General features: G+C 46.5%; 1 protein-coding gene and 1 pseudogene across 1 annotated transcript in view; one reads left to right on the top strand and one right to left on the bottom strand.

The window, feature by feature from the left end:
• The window catches only part of LOC126161548 (protein Wnt-6-like), a 651,979-nt gene that overhangs the window by 578,378 nt on the left and 59,588 nt on the right, over positions 1–14,013 (top strand). The gene's annotated exons all lie outside the window — the stretch shown is intronic.
• Positions 11,235–11,351, bottom strand: LOC126163854 (5S ribosomal RNA; annotated as a pseudogene).

Below are 14,013 nucleotides of genomic sequence, written 5' to 3' on the forward strand. Positions count from 1 at the left end.
TAGACCACGGATTTGTAGGTCGTAAAAAAGTGTGTTTTAGGCACCTAAAATAGACTCCTTCAGTAGTTCATTTAGGCTACATAAAACTTAAAATAGGCTCTAATAAAAATGATGCAGAGAAAATAAAAATAAATTAAAATACACAGTGTTGAAAGTATGAACATCTTATTAGTCATTAAAACAAGGAGAATGAATATTTACACAGTGCAGAGCACAGCAATCTACAACATTAATGTTGAACATAACTCCAAATATTTTTGAGTTACTGTAAGATAAAGATCTCCGTAATAAAGATGTGGCAATGGTTTAATTAATACATTCATAGTTTCACATATTCTGTCCATAGTTGGCTTCAAAATAAATAACCAAAATCTTTTCTAGGTTTTCTAGTGAAAAACTGTGGCGCTTGTCAGTCAGAATCAATTTATACGCTGAAAAAGAACGTTTACATCAACAGATGTGACAGGGGCGTACTTCATTTTCGGCACATGTTGGACAGGAATGCTACAGTCAGGAGTGCTGGATTTTCTACTAAGTATTTTGGCAGCTGCACACAACTCATTCAGGCCAGTGTTATTCTGCAAAACCGTTTGCATTTTTGCTCGTCTTTTTCCCCTACTTCACCTGGCGCTTCATTAATTTTCGTTTTGACTTCTTCAAGCAAAGAAATATTGTCGTAGATAGGTCTCCATGAGCCTTCTAATTGTGAAATTATTTCTGCCATAAATGTATTGTGCGCCCTAATGTAAGATAAGTCCCGTTTTAAAGAAGAATCTTTGAGTAACTCCATTGCTGCAGTTACGGATGCAGGATCCTCCGGTATATTTTCAACCACCTTCTGGACAGCTGAGAGATGGGTACTATAGCATTTTGCTGCTGTCAGCCACGTGCCCCAGCGGATGACAACAGGCTCTGGCGGCAATGGGACATCTGGAATCTGTTCTTTGAATTCCTGTATTCTTGAAGGTGCCTTAACAAAAATTTTCTTCACCATAGATATTACTTTATTTACTTTAGGAAATTGTAGCCTTACTTGCTCTGCTATGCGGTTGATCCCATGCACTACACAAGTTACGTGCAGCATCAATGGGTAGAATATTTTAATAGTTGAAACGCTGCTATCATATATGCAGCAGCATCAGTGACGGCCAGAAGCACCTTATTCTCATCCACTCCGTTTGGGTATAGCACCTTAAGCCCATTGTTCACAAACTGTACTATTGTTTGTTGGTTAGTTTTTGCAAGCTCTTTTGAGTAAATCAAATGAGCCCTGGATGGAGCATCTGAATCTAGCTTGCCAATAATCAGGTTTGCAATGTAACGGCCAAGACTGTCAGTAGTTTCATCCACTGAAATCCATATACAAGGTTCTCCAACATCTTCTCGGATTCTGTGCAATGCAGCATTGTAAGCTGAATCCACATAATTCTTACGTAAAGTTGACTCTGCAGGAATAGACTGATGGCAGTACTTCTCAAGGAAACCTCTGAAAATAGGGTTTTCTAGTTTCCGAAAGGGGATGTTTGCTGCCACAAGTACATGACACAAATCACTGCAGAACTTTTTTTTCGGAGGATTCACCAGATTTATTGGTAAAAAGAGTTTGCTTCAATTTTGACTTTCGTTCAACATTAGCTTTATGTGCGATTCCATCTGCATGCTGAGTTAAGTGAGATTTCTTAATACTCGAAACCTAATACGAAAGAAAAGGGAAATGCAGTTTAGAATCGCATATAAAGAGTATTTCGTATTACTAAAGGATAGCGATAAAAAAGAATCCTAAGTGACTGGAAAATAAGAAGTCTAAGAAAAACATCAACTAACCTTGTTGCATGCTTGGCAGAAAATAAGTTTCCCATCTGTTGTATAATGCGGAAAATCTTGCAGCCACTGTCTTGCATCAGTATACTTTGAACTTCGGCATGGCGTGGTATTCTCACACCGAAACTAGAATTTATTTTGCACATAGAACTTCAGTAACATTTAACACGTCGGTCACTACACAATATACTTATTTGTTTTCGCTGGGACAAAATGAACGATGACCTGTTTTTTTTTTTTTTTTCCTTTTACTGCGGTGCATGGGATCGGTAGGGGAAGTACCGTACCCGTTGCTGGACATATGGCACCAGAAAGATGGCCGCCCCTTGTGAACAAGCGAATGTAATCTACCGGTGCTTCAGATGAAAACATCTCACTACTGACAAATTATTTTCGAACCGGAAAATTCACGTATAATACCTTTCACGAAATAGAGTAGTTTGATAGGACTGCCTGTAGACAACAGCGAGAAAATGCGCGAAGGGCAGCAATTTAGCTATAGAGGGCGTCTACGACTGACATTATGATTTTTTAATCCGTGCTCAGCTTAAGGCTTATGAAACCGTTTCTTTGCGAAAAGACAGCTGGCCAGAATCTTACGAACGAAATATTTTCAAATATAGCATTTAGTACTCCCACGTTCGATTCTAATGTGTAACTCAAATCTTTGACCGGTTCCCATTCGGTCACCGAAGTTAAGCACTGTCGCGCTCGGTGGGTACTTGGATGGATGACCATTCAACCGTGCCGAGTGCTGTTGGTAGTAAGGCAAGCAAAGGAATTGTAAACAGTCTCTAACGACCTTCGCCTTCGACGAGACGTAAAGCCCTAAGTTTACTTCCTTTTTCTAATCTTTGAAAACACAAGAACTCTATGTCAGATTAACGAAATAGGTACTTTTTGGGATTTTGATGCCGAAATAGGCAAAATTAGGCGTCAACGTCGAAATACGCAATTTTAGGTCCTATAGAACTAACGGTATTCAGTTTAGTTAGTCATGAAACGCTTAAGTACCAACTTATATGCAGAGTGGAGCCTAGGAAAAAAATAGGTTTTAACCTAAAGATCCTTAACAGTTATGCTTTTTTTAAATCCTGTCTGTCCCCAAAAATACCTTCAGCGGCTACATTCTCACTCTATAATCTTCAACACTTTTTGTACATTATCTCCTCTTCTTTTAATTTCATTTTAAATCTTGAAATCAAATTACCGTGTTTAAAATAGCACTCTACGAGCGTCGTCGTTCCTCGTCGAATACCAACTTCCGTTCTCTGGTTTCACTTTTGTATTTATCTCATGTTGGTATTATTTCCATTAGAACTACGTATACTACTATGGCGACAACAATTACTAATTCTATTACTACTAGCACGACTAGTACTACTTACCGCACGTATTAATAGGTCCTACTAGCGCTGCTAGCAACTTGATTACGCTCCAACAACAACTACTACTAATAACGTTTATGCTGCTAATACTATTACTGTCTCTACAGAAGTACTGCGATTACTTTGATAATGTTTGGGGCTCTGATGTTCGTCACACAGTTAACAAGTATATCGTCTTATGTCACTACAGTCATTTTCTCTCCGCTGTTGCCTGAGGAAGAAGCACATACTCAACTATTATTGGGTGCGTTCACTATGCCGTCTGGTCCAGAAAGATCTTGTGCTTCCACACGGCTTGGCGAAAAAGCAGAGCGCATATCTTCCCTCTATACTGAGAACCACTGCTTCTCCTTAGGTCCTTTGTCCATTTCCCATCAGTGCTCCGTTACGGGACAAAGCGAATGTAAGCTGTAGGGCATTTTTCTCTTACCCTGATGTTGTCTACTAGCCTTTCTCCTTTGTGCTGTAACAGCTGTTGCTGCCTCGGAGACAGCTCCCGATAAAAGATTTAGAACTTCAAAATTCTCTTTTATTGTAACTACGCCATAATATGTTTGCACCTTAAAACTTGGCTTGAAGTCCTCGCTACATCTTCATGAGGGCATGATCTGGTGTGCCCAGTTCACCACAGTCACAGCTTTCCCATCATATCTGTCCAGGTATGGGGCATATGGACCACTCTAAAAAAGGCAGTGGAGCAATATGCTACTTGGCTGTAAATAGCCCGCATCTCGTGGTCGTGCGGTAGCGTTCTCGCTTCCCACGCCCGGGTTCCCGGGTTCCATTCCCGGCGGGGTCAGGGATTTTCTCTGCCTCGTGATGGCTGGGTGTTGTGTGCTGTCCTTAGGTTAGTTAGGTACACAGTCTGCTTTAGGCGGCGGCGCGGCACGGACCTGCTGTCCCGGCCGCGGGCGCGCGTGGACGAGGAAGTGTTTACACCGTCGGTACTCGCGCGTGTTGTTGTCTGACTCGATCGCCATGGCACACAATTTTCGAAAGACCACGCTCCAATTCACGTTCGACAACGAATTTTCCAGACCCAAAGCTTTCGAAATAGAGCGCTTTTTGAGGGAAGAAGTTCGTTTACCTGCTACGGACATAATTGGAATACACCTGTCCATTGTAAGCAGTACAATGTACGTAAAGATGACCGATGAAGCTGCGTGTGAAAGAACTCTCTCCGCTGCTCAAAGAGGATTTAAATTTCGACACTCTGATGGCCATATCAGCGATGTAACAGTCGCTCCTTCAGGATTGGGTGTGAGGATGATTCGGATCTTTGAACTGCCGTTTGAGGTGCCAGAATCGATGGTTACTGAATCGCTGCGACCATATGGAACGGTACTTAGTCATACGCCTGAACGCTGGGCAAGTTTTAGTACCTATCCTGTGCTAAACGGCGTGCGACAGGTGCGGATCGTCCTTACTAAACATATCCCGTCTTATTTATACATTGGCGGGTGTAGAGCTATTGTTATCTACGATGGCCAGCCACGAACTTGTTCTGGCTGTGGTGGAGAAGGACATATCCGCTCGGAGTGCATACAACGCCGCGTCGTGCAACTGCCACATGGAGACGCGTCACAGCGAGAAGTTCCCACGCAACTGCCGATGACGTACGTGTCGGTGGCTCGCCGGGAGGTGTTGCCCAGTTCGGAGCGTGACAAGGACGTGTTTATGCAAGAGCCGACCGAGTTACGGGAGCATGGAGGTGACTCGGAGAATGTCCCTACGCCCACGTCACGTCGGTTGAGGGAGGAACCTTCCGACAACTCACATGAAGCACGCGACGTGGAAGTAGAGGTCGAGACAGTGGCACCGGCAACGGACCAACGAACGATCGACGAACACAGTGAGGCAGCAGAGGGAAGGGCACGCAAGCAGCGATCGCCGAAGCGTCGCAAAAAGCGTCGCCATAGTTCGGGTGACACATCCCCCCTAGCCTAGGGGACACGGAAGGTATCCTAGCTGAAGAACTGTCTGACACAGAAGACGTGCCTTTAGAGGACGCTGACAGGATTCCGTCAGATGGAGACCGGATGTCCTGCCTTTCAGATGGTCCCTCTTCATTGACACCGACTGACCCAGCGCTGCCGACGAAGGAGTCAGGGATACCAATGTCCCAGCAGCCTCGTCAAAATACATCAGAGGACGTTTCTCGGATGGATGACCACTGCGACTGGGCGGAACCAGTCGAGGACATACAGGAATTGCCACCCCCTAATGATGACCACTCACCTACAGGATGCACACCACGGAACGACAACAACGCAGGGCAGCCCGTTGGCGGGCACCCCTCTGAGCCCGAATAGTGGACTGACACCCTTGGAGTTCTCAGTAACATGACACGAGCATGACAACGACAACGAACCAAGCATATAAGGTTGGCACAGTGAACATTAACACCGCACGTTCGCTTGCAAAGATGCAACTTCTCCGGGACATGATTTACGCCACTGACGTTGATATTCTGCTGATGCAGGAAACCTGCAATGCTGCTTTTCCCGACGTGCACGGATACAACACTTACCTAGCGCCGACTCCAGATGGAGGACGTGGCACAGCGATACTAGTCCGGGAAGGGATTCCGATGTGTGACCTCGATTACCTTCCTTCGGCTCGGGGTTTGGCTATGACCGTGAACGGCATTCGTATCGTCAACATCTATGCCCCTCCGGATCTGACAATCGACAGGCGCGTGCACGATTCTACTCGGAGGAGATTGCTCCCCTATTTCATGGGAGGTATGACCACATCTTGGTAGGGGGGGATTTTAACTGTGTACTCGGCCCGAAGGATCAAACTCCTAATTTCAGCTCATGCCACGCATTGAACACGATCTGCCGGGACATGGCCCTTATGGACACGTGGGAGAAGATCCATGGGCAGCGAGAGGGCTACACGTATTTTACTAGCCACTCAGCGAGCAGGCTGGATCGGATTTATGTTTCTGACGGATTAAGAGATCACGTGTTGGCTGCTGAACGTTGGCCCACAGCTTTTACGGATCACCTTGCATATTTATGCACGTTAACCCTCCCACGGCAGAGGGTCTGGCGGAGTCGTAGTTCCTGGAAACTCAATTCATCCTTATTGGTGGATCTCGAATGTCGCCAGCGGATCGAAGAAACATGACAGACTTGCACTCGCCGTTTGCCGCTGCACCGTACGGTTCTTTCGTGGTGGCTGCAGTGTGCAAAACCGGCGATTTGAAGAGCTCTCATCACGTATGGCAAGGAAAAAGCGAAATGGCTCCGAGATACACTTGATTATTTCTACATGGTGCTCCGCGACCTGTCCACCATGGCCCCATCGCTCGAGCGTCAAGCGGAAGTCCATCGCATTCAGGCCTGTATTTTATCGATCACGAGACGTCGACTGGAGGGACTTTCGATCCGTGCTCGGTGCTTGGACAACGTCGATGGAGAACGTATTGGCATGCATCATGTGTCCAAGGGACATGCGCGTAATCGCCGATCCCTAATCACAGTCCTCCATGATGAGGATGGTCGGCCCTTGACGTCACAACAGGACATTGCTGCTGAGTTTCTGGAGCATTATCGCCTTCTTTTCACTGGGACGCCGACGGACAATCGGACAGGAGAAGAAATTTTGCGACAGATGCAAACGGAGGTGGATGGTCCGGATGCAGAGGCGCTATTAGAACCCCTAACGGAAGATGACATCCGGGGAGCACTCGCGAAGGGTGCGGTGCATAAATCCCCTGGGCCAGATGGGTTGACACTCGAATTTTACCGCGCATTTGCGAATTTAATGATGTCCCAGTTGGTATTGATGTATAATGAGTTATTGAGCCCTGACACGGACGTTCCTTCGCAGTTCATGGCGGGACTGCTTATACCAATACCGAAATCGACAGCGAGTGTCAGCGCCCATCAATTTAGACCGCTCACGATGCTCAATACTGATTATAAGATCTTTGCGCGAATGCTGGCGGTAAGGCTCAAGACTGTAATATCCAAGACAATACCGCCAGACCAGGCTTGTCTCGGGGTTCGGAGCAACATCCATTCTATCCTCGGCGAATACCGTGACGTAATTTCCCTGACGGAAGCTTGTCGCATGCGAGCGGCGTTCGTATCGGTGGACTTTGATCGTGCCTTTGACAGGATCAACCATGATTTCCTTGACTCGACCATGCGACGCATGGAGATACCACAGGATTTTATTACCGTCCTCATGCGCCTCCTTCGCGGCGCTTCTTCGATGGTGAGAGTCAATGGCAGGGAGGTAGGACCGATTCCTGTTTGCAGCTCAGTTAGGCAAGGATGTCCCTTGTCGATGATACTGTTTACAATAGCGCTCGAACCATTGATGCAGACTCTTAGACGGACTCTAACAGGCGTCCGACTCCGTGCGAGCTCCTTCACGTGTCGTGCATATGCCGACGACTTGATGATACTCGTCCGGTCGGAGAATGAAGTAAATCAGGTGGTTACCCTTCTTACTACGTAGGAGTAGCTGCGGGAAGCAGGGTCAACATGAATAAAACCAAGATCATGCACATCGGTCGAGGGCTGGACGATCTGCACAGTCCGTTTACGACGGTGGACATCTTGCGATGCTTAGGTGTATTGTTCACCCGATCGCTACGGCAATCAGCGGCGGCGAGCTATCGACGTCTCCTCCAGAACGTCCGACTGTACATACGCAACAATTCACTCCGAACGCACGACCTGCTCCAAAGGGTGGACTACACTAATGTTCACCTGGCCTCGCGACTGCCGCACCTGGCACAGGTACTGCCAATGCCACATGGTATTGCTGACAGATTAATGGCGGCCTTTGGATTCTATGTCAGCCAAGGAATGTTGTTTAAGGTCAAATACAAGACTTTAACTCTCCCACACCATGCTGGAGGACTTAACCTCACGGATGTGCGGAACAAGGCTCTAGCTCTATACCTGCGAGCGACGCTACGCACTTGGAACCAACGGCGACACGCCATCACGTCGGCCATCCTGGATGTGCTTCTTCCCACGTCCTTTGAACCACCGGTGGCGGTAGGCACAATCTCGCCCTCTTTTTCTCACGTCGCGCAATTTTTTGTTGATTTTAGTTATGTTCAGTTACAGATACCTTCTACAAGACTCCCCACTACCCGTGAGATATATTGTTACTTGCAGCGTCATCATGGCAGCAATGTTGTCGAACTTAAATACCCAACACGAAACTGGCGACAGATTTGGCGAGCTGTCCATACACCTCTCCTTATCACAGCAGCGCGATCGTCATGGTATACACTAATCAACCGCAAGACAGTCAACCGCCAACGATTGTACGACATTCGCATGGTAGATTCCCCGCTCTGCCTTATATGTGGCATGCAGGACACCGACGAACATTCTCTGCAGTGCGGTGAGGCAACGGATGTTTGGCGGCTGACGCAACGCATCATGGCCCTCCTCAGACGCACCGACGAATCAACGATCACGACGGACGCTTTATTTTTCCCTGACGCTGTATTTTTCCCCTCACAAAATCCGATGGATTGGTGGACACGCATCGCACTACGTGCTCTCGCGGACATTGATATCGGGCATGGACTATTGGCATTATCTACTAGAACAACACGAAATCATCCGACGCCACTCTAAATATAAAACGAATTTTGCGAACTTTCTAGGCAGCATGTTTCATAACCCCCCGAAGCGGTGGGGAGTCCCAGGTTTACGTTGTTTCGAGGGATAGGATGTACTCCCAGTGAAGTGACGAGGATGTCACTTCAGTCCTATATTTCTTTTCCTTCTTTTTTATATATATGATTTTTCTTTTCGGACATTAAAAAAAAAGCGGTTCTAGGCGCTAAAAAAAATGGACAGAGCGTCTGCAAAAAAAAAAAAAAAGGTAGTTCTAAGTTCTAGGGGACTTATGACCACAGCAGTTGAGTCCCATAGTTCTCAGAGCCATTTGAACCATTTTTTTTGGCTGTAAATATGTTAGATAAAGCATTTAGGTGTAGCATTTCATTTGCATCAGGATGAAATGAACCGTTCTCCTACCTGTGTCTAAACAGTTTCGCGTGTGCTACCATTCTGTAAAAATTAAATTTTTTATTTAGAAAATATTACTTGCTTGTTCCTAAACAATTTTGTATGCTTTTCTTTATCAAATAGATGGCAGACTTTCTCGTTTTCAGTTTCGATTACCCTGCATACGTTTTGTTGGGAAGCCGTTAGATGTTCTCCATTCTGTCCTGATCTCTCCCTACGCAATAATCATATTTTTGGAGTCCTGAAGAAAGACATTTGTAGTTGCCGATTTTCTTCAAATGAAGAGGTCCACGCGTGGGTACAATCATGGTTGCTTACGCAACGAAACATTTTAAGGCACTGACTTTCCTACCCCACAGTGGGAGAAATGTACTAACTGATACGCCGATTTCTTTTGAAATAGTCAAAAGTTTACATTTTTTAATCTGTCTCTTATTCATTTCATTGTCCTATATATTTAGGGTGTAAACAGTTATAAGTGCTGATATTTTATGTGTGGCACCGTAATATGTACACACATCAGTGTGTTCCTTGATTTTCCTCTGTCTCGAACAGTCTTCCCATAAACAGGTCACATCATGTAGTACTTGATGTTGTCTGCAAGATCGTAAGTGCACTGCTAAGTGGACTACGCCTATCGGTATGGGCTAACCGTTATGTGTCCACGCGTCCACACCGAACATCTGACCTACTGCCCAGGGGAAACAAGAATTAATAGCTTGCTCTTGCGACTACTGTGTAAATGAAATAAATACTAAAGTAATGTTGTTCAGTACACTGTCCTCAGTCAGCAAAAAAATACCTGCGTTTATGTGCCTAACGCCCTGAATATGCAGGGGCGATTAGAAACCGTCTGAAAAACTTGGTGTTGCTAGTTAGGTACAATGAGAAACAAAAAAAAAAAAAAAATCGGTACGTAGCGGCACTTCTGAGTTATTAGCGTTTAAGTTAGCCCATCAGGCCGTTGCGTGCGCAAATTCATGAGGCTCCACAGAGACGGTGTCGTCAAATGTGTACTTCAATTGCTTTCCTAAAACCAAATAAGAGAGTGATACAAAAACTGGACATGGGACGGCAGTAAGGATCGAACCACAGCCAAAGGCTGGACAACCTCATTGGCTCAAATGGCTCCGAGCACTATGGGACTTGACTTCTGAGGTCATCAGTCCCCTAGAACTTGGAACTACTTAAACCTAACTAACCTAAGGATATCATACACATTCATGCCCGAAGAAGGATTCGAACCTGCGATCGTAGCGGTCGCGCGGTTCCAGACTGTAGCGCCTAGAAACGCTCGGCCACTGCGGCTGGCAACCTCATTGCTATGACGTTGCTAACAGTAATTACAGCTAACAGTAATTGTATCTGGTGAGCCGCTTGAATTTGCACGACCAATGGCCTGATTCCAAACTTAAATGCAAATTATCTAGGAGACGACGCAGCGTATCGAGTCTTTTTCTTAACAGTTATTTCCCAGCACAACCTATCCTGCAACACCTTTATAAGTTCTTCAGACTGTTTCTGCGCAACCCGTGTATACAACGAGGTGACAAAGTCATGGGATAGCGATATGCACATTTACAGAAGGCATTAGTATGGTGTGCACCAGGTAGGAAAGGGCAGCACTTCGGCAGAGCTCTCATTTGTACTCCGGTGATTCATTTGAAGAGGTTTCCGACGTGATCATGGACGCATGACGGGAATTAACAGACAACAACGTGGAATGGTAGATGGGGCTAGAGACATGAGGTATTCCATTTCGGAAATTGTTAGAAAATTCAGTGTTCCGTGGCCCACAGTGTCAAGAAAGCACTCCGTCTTCAGGCCACAAGTGGCCCATCGGGACCATCCGACCGCCGTGTCATCCTCAGTTGAGGATGCGGATAGGAGGGGCATGTGGTCAGCACACCGCTCTCCCGGTCGTTACGATGGTTTTCTTTGACCGGAGCCGCTACTATTCGGTCGAGTAGCTCCTCATTTGGCATCACGAGGCTGAGTGAACCCCGAAAAATGGCAACAGCGCATGGCGACTGGATGGTCACCCATCCAAGTGCCGGCCACACCCGACAGCGCTTAACTTCGGTGATCGCACGGGAACCGGTGTATCCACTGCGGCAAGGCCGTTGCCTACAGTGTCAAGAGCGTGCCGAGATTATCAAATTGCAGGCACTACCTCTCACACGGAGAACCCAGTGGCGGACGGCCTCCACTTAACGACCGAGTGCAGCGGCGTTTGCGTGGAGTAGTCAGTCCTAACAGAGAAGCAACACTGCATGAAATAACAGCAGAAATCGATGTGGGACGTACGACGAACGTATCCGGTAGCACAGTGCGGTGAAATCTGACGTCAATTGGCTATGGTATCAGACGACCGGCGCGAGTGCCTTCGCTAATAGCAAGACATTGCCTGCTGCGCCTCTCCTGGGTCGTGACCGTGCCAGTTGGACCCTAGGCTACTGGATAACCGTGGCCTGGTCAGATGAGTCCCGATTTCAGTTGGTAAGAGCTGAATGGCAGGGTTCGAGTGTGTCGCAAGCACCACGAAGCCCTGGGCCCAAGTTGTCTACAAGGCACTGTGCAAACTGGTGTGGCTCCGAAATGGTGTGGGCTGTGTTTACATGGAATGGACTCGTCCTGGTTATATTCGGCTACTCGGAGACCATTTGCAATGATTCATGGATTTCATGTTCCCAAATAACTATGGAACCTTTATGGATGACAATGCGCCTTGATACCGGGTCACAATTGTTCGCAACGGGTTTGAAGAACATTCTGCACACTCCGAGCGAATGATTTGACCACCCAGATTGAGCGACCTGAATCGCACTGAAAATTTATGGGACGTGTCGAGAGGTCAGTTCGTGCACAAAATCCTGCACCGAAAACCGTTTCGCAATTATGGACCACTATTGATGCACCCTGGCTCAGTACGTCTGTAGGAGACTTCCAACGACGTGTTGAGTCCTTGTCATGTCGAATTGCTGCAACGATAATGGGAGATATCCCATGTTTCGTCATCTCTGTATAGCTCAGCATTGCGTTATTGTGGTCTTTTCCATTGCATTCATTGAACCCATAAAGGGGGTTCTTATCGGCTAACTCTTCATGAATAAACCTGTTCATGGTGCTACTGTGTATCACTTTTAAAGCACAACGAACAGTGCTCGAAAACATAACCTTAGACGGAACGGAGCAGTACTTAATTCAAGATTGAGGGAGAAGAACAAAGTCACTCTGTTGTCAATAGCAAGTACAAGGAATGAGTTGAACAAGTTTGTTTTCAAGCAAGACACACAGGCGAATACCTTGGATATGTGCAGTTTGCGGTGTTGTGCACTATTTTCAGTGCAAGGCATGTACAAAGCTAATTGCAGCAAGGAAAAAACTAATTTCCACTGGAGACTGTGCGTCCCTTGTACCAAAATACTCAGAAAGTATGCCTGAAAAACCTCTGAAAACTTGACGTTGGAGTTCTGATTGACCTAAACATTTTGTGTGTGTGTGTATGTGTGTGAGGGTGGGTGGGTGGCTAATTGTCAGATATAGCCTACGGTCATATTGCAAGTCGTTGGGCTCAACGGAACTGAATACCACTCGTTTGAACCAACACTGAACTGAAATATTAAGCAGATTTTCAAAAAATTTTGATATGGTGCTTTGCGAATGCTAGTTTCATTTTAAGTTTAGTGTTAGTGAACAGATCCACAGATTTGTAGTTACTTTAAAAATAATTAAAATGTTACCATTTTTGTGCCACTCAAGCAAAATTTTTTGAGGGGACCAATTTGAAATATCAGAAATATCAGTGAACGGCTGGGCAACGTCCTTCGCCGGCGAGGTCAAACCGATTTTTTGAAGCAGTCACAGGATCCACGAAATGATAGATTCCATCAAGGATGTAGTCAACAATGCTAACATTGCAGGTGTTTACGAACTACGGTGTGAGTGCGGAGCTACCTACATAGGAGAAACAGGGAGACCTGTCAGCTTACGAGTAGCAGAACACGAATGCTATGTACGATTACAACAACATAATAAATCGGCGATAGCGGAACACCACCGTGACTGTGGACAACGTATCAAGTTTCAGGAAGCCCGAGTACTTGCGAAAGAATCGTGGATGCGAGAACGCAAAATACGGGAGGCGATCTAAATTACTAAGCAGCCTGACAACATCAACAAAGAAGATGGCTACAACTCCCGGCGTCCGGGCTGCCGGCCATCCCAGTCCAACGGGCCGCGAGCGGTCGCAGGGCAGAAACTACACGGGACACGCATGTATCTGCAAAAACAGCTGTGGAGCAACTGTCAGTCCACCTCCGCGCACACCAAGAGGAAAACTTGCCGACCAGAAGCCGAACGCTTCTTGGCGGGCAGCTGCCAATCGTTGACGACATGGAAATCCACGAAGAGTCTCTTTCGTTCGATCTTCCCTTACATTATGACTAGCCAATCATGAAACTTCCTGACAGATTAAGATTGTGTGCCGGACCGAGACTCGAACTCGGGACCTTTGCCATTTGCGGGCAAGCGCTCTACCAACTGAGCTACCCAAGCACGACTCACGCCCCGTCCTCACAGCCTTACTTCTGCCAGTACCTCGTCTCCTACCTTCCCAACTTTACAGAAGCTCTTCTGCGAACCTTGCAGAACTAGCACTCCTGAAAGAGAGGATATTGCGGAGTCATGGCTTAGCCACAGCCTGGGGGATGTTTCCAGAATGAAATTTTCACTCTGCAGCGGAGCGTGTGCTGATATGAAACTTCCTGGCAGATTAAAACTGTGTGCCG

The sequence above is a fragment of the Schistocerca cancellata genome, chromosome 2, assembly GCF_023864275.1.
Source record: "Schistocerca cancellata isolate TAMUIC-IGC-003103 chromosome 2, iqSchCanc2.1, whole genome shotgun sequence".
Classification (NCBI taxonomy): Eukaryota; Metazoa; Arthropoda; class Insecta; order Orthoptera; family Acrididae; genus Schistocerca; species Schistocerca cancellata.